Source organism: Kryptolebias marmoratus, linkage group LG1 (assembly GCF_001649575.2).
Source record: "Kryptolebias marmoratus isolate JLee-2015 linkage group LG1, ASM164957v2, whole genome shotgun sequence".
NCBI classification, from domain to species: domain Eukaryota; kingdom Metazoa; phylum Chordata; class Actinopteri; order Cyprinodontiformes; family Rivulidae; genus Kryptolebias; species Kryptolebias marmoratus.
The window spans coordinates 11,801,871-11,809,401 of record NC_051430.1 but is presented as its reverse complement, the minus strand read 5'-3'; positions in this window follow the sequence as shown (position 1 = coordinate 11,809,401).

Below are 7,531 nucleotides of genomic sequence, written 5' to 3'. Positions count from 1 at the left end.
GCAGAAGTGAAAGTCTTATTTTGAGCCTTCAGAGGGTAATGCTTCAGTCACCCACGTAAAACAGTTGCCGCCTTGACTTTTGTTATTGTTCTACTGTCCTCCGCATGCCGAAGCTGCGCCGTGGCTCTGTCGTGTGATGGGCTGCGGCGGGGGACATAGGGACACAGCCACTTATCACTTGGGGCTGGGCGATGGATGACCCGGGGGAGACGGGATCCAGCCTGGACCGCACGCTGCGTCATCACTCACCGGGCCTGCGGAGGTGAAGCGGAGGCTGAGGGGAGATGAGCAGAGGTGTGATTTAGAGCGAGGCCTCCCCTCGCATTATCTCCCCCTCGCGTCGTCGCTCATGCCGGAGCCTCCTGCAGCTACAGTGAGAGCTGGAACAAGCGAGGGGATGAAGGGGCAGCTGAAAAATGAGAGGAGGCATCTAACACCACCAGGGCACGCTGCTGCGGTTGTACTCTAATTAGAATTAGCCTCCAACTCTCCGGGGGTCGTCGGGCTCAATGAGTGTCAGTGGATTCTTGTCTTGTCAGCACTGATGCAGGGACGTATCGACAACTCCGCGCCAGGCCCAGCTTGACGAATGTCAGAGCATTTAATCTCAAGGAAAAGAGGTTGACTGTGAACGTTCCCTTCACCCTTGTCCTTAGCCCCATGTATTCCACGTTTTAAAGTCATTAAAGCTGTGACTGAGTAAACGAACGACCGTCGCAGGGGATTTGAATAAGTTCTCTCCACGTTTGCATCAGAGAACTGTAAGGTGACTGAGTCAAAGGGCCCACACACACACACACACACACAAAACAAAACCAAACTGAAACAAGCTCCTACTGTAATTGTCTCCATGTGCAGTTCAGTCAGCTGTTCAGTCTGGATTTCGCGAGGCAGCGAGCCGTGGGCAGACACTCAACCTTCCCCCTATAGAGAGCAGAGGGAAGGAACGGGGAACTCACTGGAGCCGACAGGTACCCATCTCTAATTCAACGTGATTTATTTCCACGGCAGGCTGGGACGTGGCCCGCGTTGCACGGGCAGGTCAAGTTTGGTTTGGACAGAAGTAAGAGCTCTCTGATTGATAGAGAGGAGGATAGCCATGTTTTTTTTTGTTTTTTTTTAATGTCTGGCTCGCTCTTCGTCAGGGCCCCTGCTTTGGTCGATTAATCACCAAGCCGAGACTCTGGCAGGCGTTGTTGCGAGACTTCATACCTGACCCAGGACTGCTGCTTCCTGGACATGCGGTGCATTCTGACCTCAGTGTGTGTGCTGCTAAGACTCGGACTGAAATGAAACTAGGAAAATAAAAGATTCCCCCGTTGCTTGCTCTAATTTCATCAAATACTGCTTTAACCACTAGAGGGCCACATTAGCTCAAAACGTTTGCGTTTAAAAAAAACATACTATTATTAGGCTTTACCAGAAATCGATGTGTTTGATTAGTTGGCAACCTGATCTTCCTTTTTTGTTTTTTCCACTTAAGTGAGTGGCTCCCAGGCTTATGGAGAACCTTAATTCAAACATCCTAATAGATGTTGACTAGTCATTTATTAAGACCAGACAAGCCAAAAGTAATGTAGTTCATGTTTTAAGCAGTAATTCCTTGAATGTATCAGGACACCTACATTTTATATGTGTGCATAGCCTTTTTTCTTTATTATTACCCCTTAAGATAAATTACAGTAACAAACTGCATTTACGTTTCTTTTCATCGTTGCTAGTTTTTACCATTTTATCTTTTATTCATGGCTTTTATTGATCCAGTTTAACTGCTAGCCTTCCTTTTTATTCATTATTCATTCTCCGTAAAATACTGTGCTCTGATTCAGTCAGGCGAAGAGTCACAGGTTAATTCGTGCAGTTGTCTTTCTGAAACAACCAGCGTAAAAAAGACGCTGTTCATTCTCTCAGTCTGCCCTGCGCAAAATAATGTCATTATTCTGACCAGACTGATGAGCTAACGGCTAGTCTGCGCAGGGCAGAGACTAAAGTGGGTCGCTGCCATTTTAAAACAACTTTGATATTCAAAATTTCACAGCCATTTGTGCAACTTATTGATATCAGCATGTACAGATATAATGCATTTTGCAATGAGCTATGCTGACTGCTAAGCAAACCATACTTTTCCCTCATACAGACTTTATTATTACTGCTAATGTTATCATTTATGTTACTGCTACATGACCTCTCCTATCTTTCTATTTTCTTTTTTCCCCTTTGTACTTTTATTTTTGTGCTGCTATGAACTACCTGGATAGTGCTATGACAACCAACATCCATCCATCCATCCATCCATCCATCCATCCATCCATCCATCCATCCATCCATCCATGCATCCATCCATCCATCCATCCATCCATCCATCCATCCATCCATTCATCCGTCCGTATTTCTATCTATCTGTCTTTATTTTATGAACCTTCATACTGTTAGCAGTTTTGCATTACATCATCATTTTGGAAATATTGTGATAACCCTGCTGGAAGTGCCCCAGACTGCCCCACTGGTGCAACAGCTAGCTGCTGCTGCCAATAACACTGTTCTATGTAAATAACTGAGTAATGCAAAACAAATTGTGATGGATGACCGGAGTTGTTTTAGGTCAAAAATCCACTTGGGTTGGATCCTAATTAAACTAGCCCTTAGGTCCTCAGGTTGTTCAAAGAGCTATTAACAACAGGTAAGATGATAACTGTTCATAACCTTTCTAATCCCACTGTCAAAGATCGGAACCATCACTTCAACTGTGTGACAGCCTGATCGATTAGTGTCTGTGGTTTAATCTGACGTCGTGTCCTGACTCAGTTATTTTCAGCCGCTTCGCTCGCTTTGCTTATTTGCTAACTGTCTTACTTCTCTCTTCAGACACGGCGTTCAGGAGTGGCCTGAATATGCGAACACGTTCTCAGACAAGACACCAATTCTGTTATCAAATATTTGAGCCACTCCACTATCTTTCTGCACAAGAAGCGAACCCTTGGGTTCACACACACACACACACACACACACACACACACACCCTGGTCTGAAATCACTGATCTACTGTAAATGTCAGCTGCTCTGCGGTTTTCCTAAATGCAATGAATAAAACAAAACACACACACATACCAAAGAAAATAAAATCCCCTGCCTCATTTTTCTTGCAGTTTCTAAAGGAAGCGAATGGCGGAGAGCAAAGTGCTGCAGACTTGCTTCTTTATCAGTCACAACAGCATAGCCAGCCTGTTCCCTGTAGTTCACTTCAATCGCACGCTGCTGGTGTCTTCTGGATGTGTTGGATGAGACTTAACAGACGCGCTGCTCCTCACAACTTCAAGGCTCAGTTTGGTCAAAGTGCTGCCTGATGTCCCACTGACCCAGCCCACCTCTGAGTATCTGCACAAGGCCTCCCTTTTTGTGTGAACCCCCCTAAAGGCGTTTTATCCCTTTATCCAGGCATGAGATCAGAATTCCAGATCTGGATTAAGGTCAGTATTGAGATCAGTTGTATCAGATATCTATTGAAGCGTATATTTCCATCTCTTCTTTTTTTTTTTTTTTTTTTTTTAATCCTCTGTAGCTTTGCCTGGTCCACCAAAAGACATTTTGTCTTGTGTTCTCCTTCTCCTCTCTCCTGAAGATGAGTGACACATCAGAGATGGCCTTCAGCTAATCCCATCCTTTATGGTCTGTGAAAGTAAGCCACAAGCCTGTAGCTCTTTTACTCTTTATTTGTTGTCGTTTGAAATCATTCCTAATGTCATGCTCCACGTCAAATGGGGAGATCTGTGCCTTTTTGAGTTTCTGTCAGCTTCGCGACTCACTGCTACGAAACAGAAACAAACTTAAACATCAAAGCAGGACAAGGAGTTTTCCTGTCAATCTGTTGGTTTTTGCTGGAGGTGCTCCAGGAAAAAGTTGACAAAGCCGCTGGCAGCGTGCCGTTCGGGCTCGCATTGTTTTTGAAAAGTTCCCAGACTGCGTAAAAACACGCGGCAGATAAGTACAGGCAGCAGCATCCGTGCGTGACTCATCACATCCACGAATTAAAGGCCAAGCATCTCTGGAAGGAATGCATATTGTCCACCACCTTTCATGCCCGAGGTTTAAACTGAAATCGTCCAATGCTGAGAAGAAGTTATATCCAATTTGGTCAAACCTCGTGTATGACCTTATGCGATACTGTGAGAGAGGTGGCTATCAGCCACTACCACACAACGTTTAGCTCACTATCTGTAAAAATTGACTGAGTTAGAGCCATTCTTGTGTTAGCTCATGTCAGTTAGCTGTGGCGGCCATCTTAAATTGAAGTGACTCCAAAAATTGTTCAGCTGTAGATGTACATCTAGTAGTTACTTTCTGAGAGTTGCATTAAGATCCGTTCAGTGGTTCATGAGATATTTTGCTAACAGACAGACAGGGTTAACACCAAGAGTTATTGCCTATGTGTTTAAGTAAATGTATTACACAGTGTGTAGTGCTCAAAGTATATGTTGGTGATGATTCCCAGCTACTACCACACCAAGTTTTAGCTCAATATCTGAAACTTTCACTGAGTTACAGCCATTTATAAGTTTCAAAATGTCAGTTAGCTATGGCAGTCATCTTGAATTGAGATGACTATAAAATTTAATCAGCTGTTGATGTATACCTAATTATTGTTTTCTGAATGTTTCATTAAAATCCATCAAGTAATTCATTAGATATTTTGCTAACAGACATGCAGAGTTGACTCTAACAATTAATGGCAAAGTTTAAAAAAAATCTTGCTCGATCAGTTAGTGCTTAATGCACATTTCGATGATGAGTCTCTGTGACTACCACACCAAATTTGATTTCAATATATGTAAAACTGACTGAGTTAGAGACATGTTTGCGTTTGCTAAGGTCGCTTAGCTGTGGCAGCCATCTTGAATGGGATTGACCTCAAAAGATAATTAGTTGTAGATGTGCATTCAGTCACTACTTTCTGAGAGTTTCATCAAAATCAGTCCACTGGGTCGTGAGATAAAAACTGTACAAACATACAGACATGTGCAAGAACGTCATCGCGGTGGCTGATCGATGCAAGCCCTTTGTCCAGCAGGTGGTGCTAGAGAACTGGGCTTGTGCGACGTTCTACTCATCCGACAGAATGTGTGTTTATTCCCCAGAGCTTAAACCTGACCTGCCATTCCCCTCTGGTGCACACACCTTGTCAGCAGGTTGAGCCTTATCTCTCCCTGACTGAACTGAGCCATTGAGCGCACACTTGACCTTGTCATTATCTTGTATCTGGCTTTGTTTCCTCCCTCCTTTCTCCCTTTTGTGCACTTCCTGACTTTCCCCTTCCACACTATTTGAACAGAGATAAGAACAGAGTGCATTTACCCCCCTCGCACCCTACACACACACACAAACACACACACACACTAAACACACACCATCTCTGTTTCTCTCTCTCTCTCTCTCTCTCTCTCTCTCTTGTTTATGAAAGAAGCCCTGTGTTTTTTGGGTTTATATTTTTTTTTTATTCACAGACAGGCCTTGACTGTGACCTTCCACTATTCAGCAGCACTACACCTTGACAACATCGAGGAAGGACGCTGGATCAAACTCTTTCTTTGAAGTACAAAGCATTTTTAATGTTGTATATGGATCCTCTTCCTGTTAAACATTATAGTCTTTATGCAGCGAAGCAGGCTGGACTACAAAGACAAACAGGAAGGAGAGGAACAGTTAGGCCATTAATTCCACCAATTATCTGCAGCTTTGAGCTCAAATAAAAGAATGAAACAACATTTAAAGCGCACCGGGACATACGTTTCTTCTTTTATTATTATTATGGAGAATATAAGACACATTCTTTGATTTTATTCAGGCTGGCTTAACTGTAAAATGTCTAATACCTTCATTAAAGGAGTAGTTTGACATTTTGGGAGACGTGCTTATTGGCTCTCACGCTGAGAGTTTGATGAAAAGGTCGATGACACTGTCTTATCTGTTGATCAAACAAAGCTGCAGCTAGTGACAGTTAGCTTAGCTTATCAGCTTACAGCCAGGAATTCTTCATACAATCCGTGTAAACCGTAAACTGTCTTTCACACTTTTTTTTTATGCAGTTAAAAACAAAGATGTAACAGATTAGTAGATTTGTGTGCCTAAGAATAAGCTAATCTAACTAGCTGTTTTAGCCTTTTTTATCTAACCGCCTGTTTCTCCAGCGCCACGCCTAATGAGCTAAAAGGCGAGTTGTATTGATCGCTTCACCAAGAAGGCTAAAACAAGCCTTTCACAAAAATGTCAGTGTAATCATTTTAGAAACTGTATATCACATCACTGCTGGATGTGACATCACTTGTCAGACTGCATTTTTTTTTTTTCCTCGCTACACGTCTGCACTAAAGTGGCAGAACTCTGTGTGAGTTTCATAAGCTAGGCTGAACTCTGGGAAAACTTTTGTTTCTTTTTTTTTTTTTCCTTCTTTTTTTTTTTTTCTTTGCAGCTCCACTTCTCAGTTCTTCCTTGGATCTTCTTGAAGGGAAACGGTTTGTGAAGCACGACTAAGACTGCAGGGTGAATGATTTGTGTCCCCTAAGATCACATTGTATGGAGAAAAAAAAAAAAAAAAAAAGCTGAAATGTAAAGCAAATTTTTTTTTTTTTCAAAATGCAGATACAGACATTAGACAAACGTGGTTTCCCTGAGTGACGCTCTTGCATGCCTACCTTATTAAGATTGCTTTAAAAGAAATCGAACGCGTCCATTTATTCACTGACTTCTGCTTCCGTGTCATGGAAGTAACAAGTCCTGGAGGGAAAACCCAGAATCATCTGCCCAGTGACACATTTTCCAACCCCTCGTAAGGAATCCCAAAGTAAAGTCACCAGATTTCTGAAATTAAATCCGAGAACATTTCCACCTCGGAGACAAAAAAAGAATTAAATGTTATCAAGATGAAATGGAAAAAAACTAGGACAGTTACAGCTTTGTTTATTTTTACATATTCATTCATATTTTAACAAGAAAAATCAAGTGTACCAGCAGGAATGTGTCTCTCTCTCTCTCACTGTTGTTAGCATTTCCTAATAGTAATAAAACAAATAAAGTAATAGTAATAGAGTACTAAAACTGGGTGGGGAGGGTGTACACTAGTGTAAGTGAGCGTGCATGAATGTGAACGTCTATATACTTACATAGGTGTGTATAAGTACATTATGTGTGTGTGTATGGTTACGTCATTGATATGTAAGTATATTGTGTGTGTGTGAGAGGGTCAGGGAGTCCACTAACATGAGCTCATCTGTGGTTCTGTCAGGCCTCCTCAGCCATGGTAATCAGGCATGGTAGCCTGTGCTCTCGTCTTGCCTTGTGTTGTTCTGTTTATTATTAAAAGTTTGGTTTGGATCCTCATCTATAATAAGACAAAACACACCCCAGCCCTCTTTTTTTTTTGACCTGGGCACATTTGACAACACCTACACAGTAAAATTTCCAGAGTAAAATTTACTCAATTTGAAAAAAAATTTACTCTAAAAAAGACAACATTTGGTCCCAGTCTAAATAGAGTAAA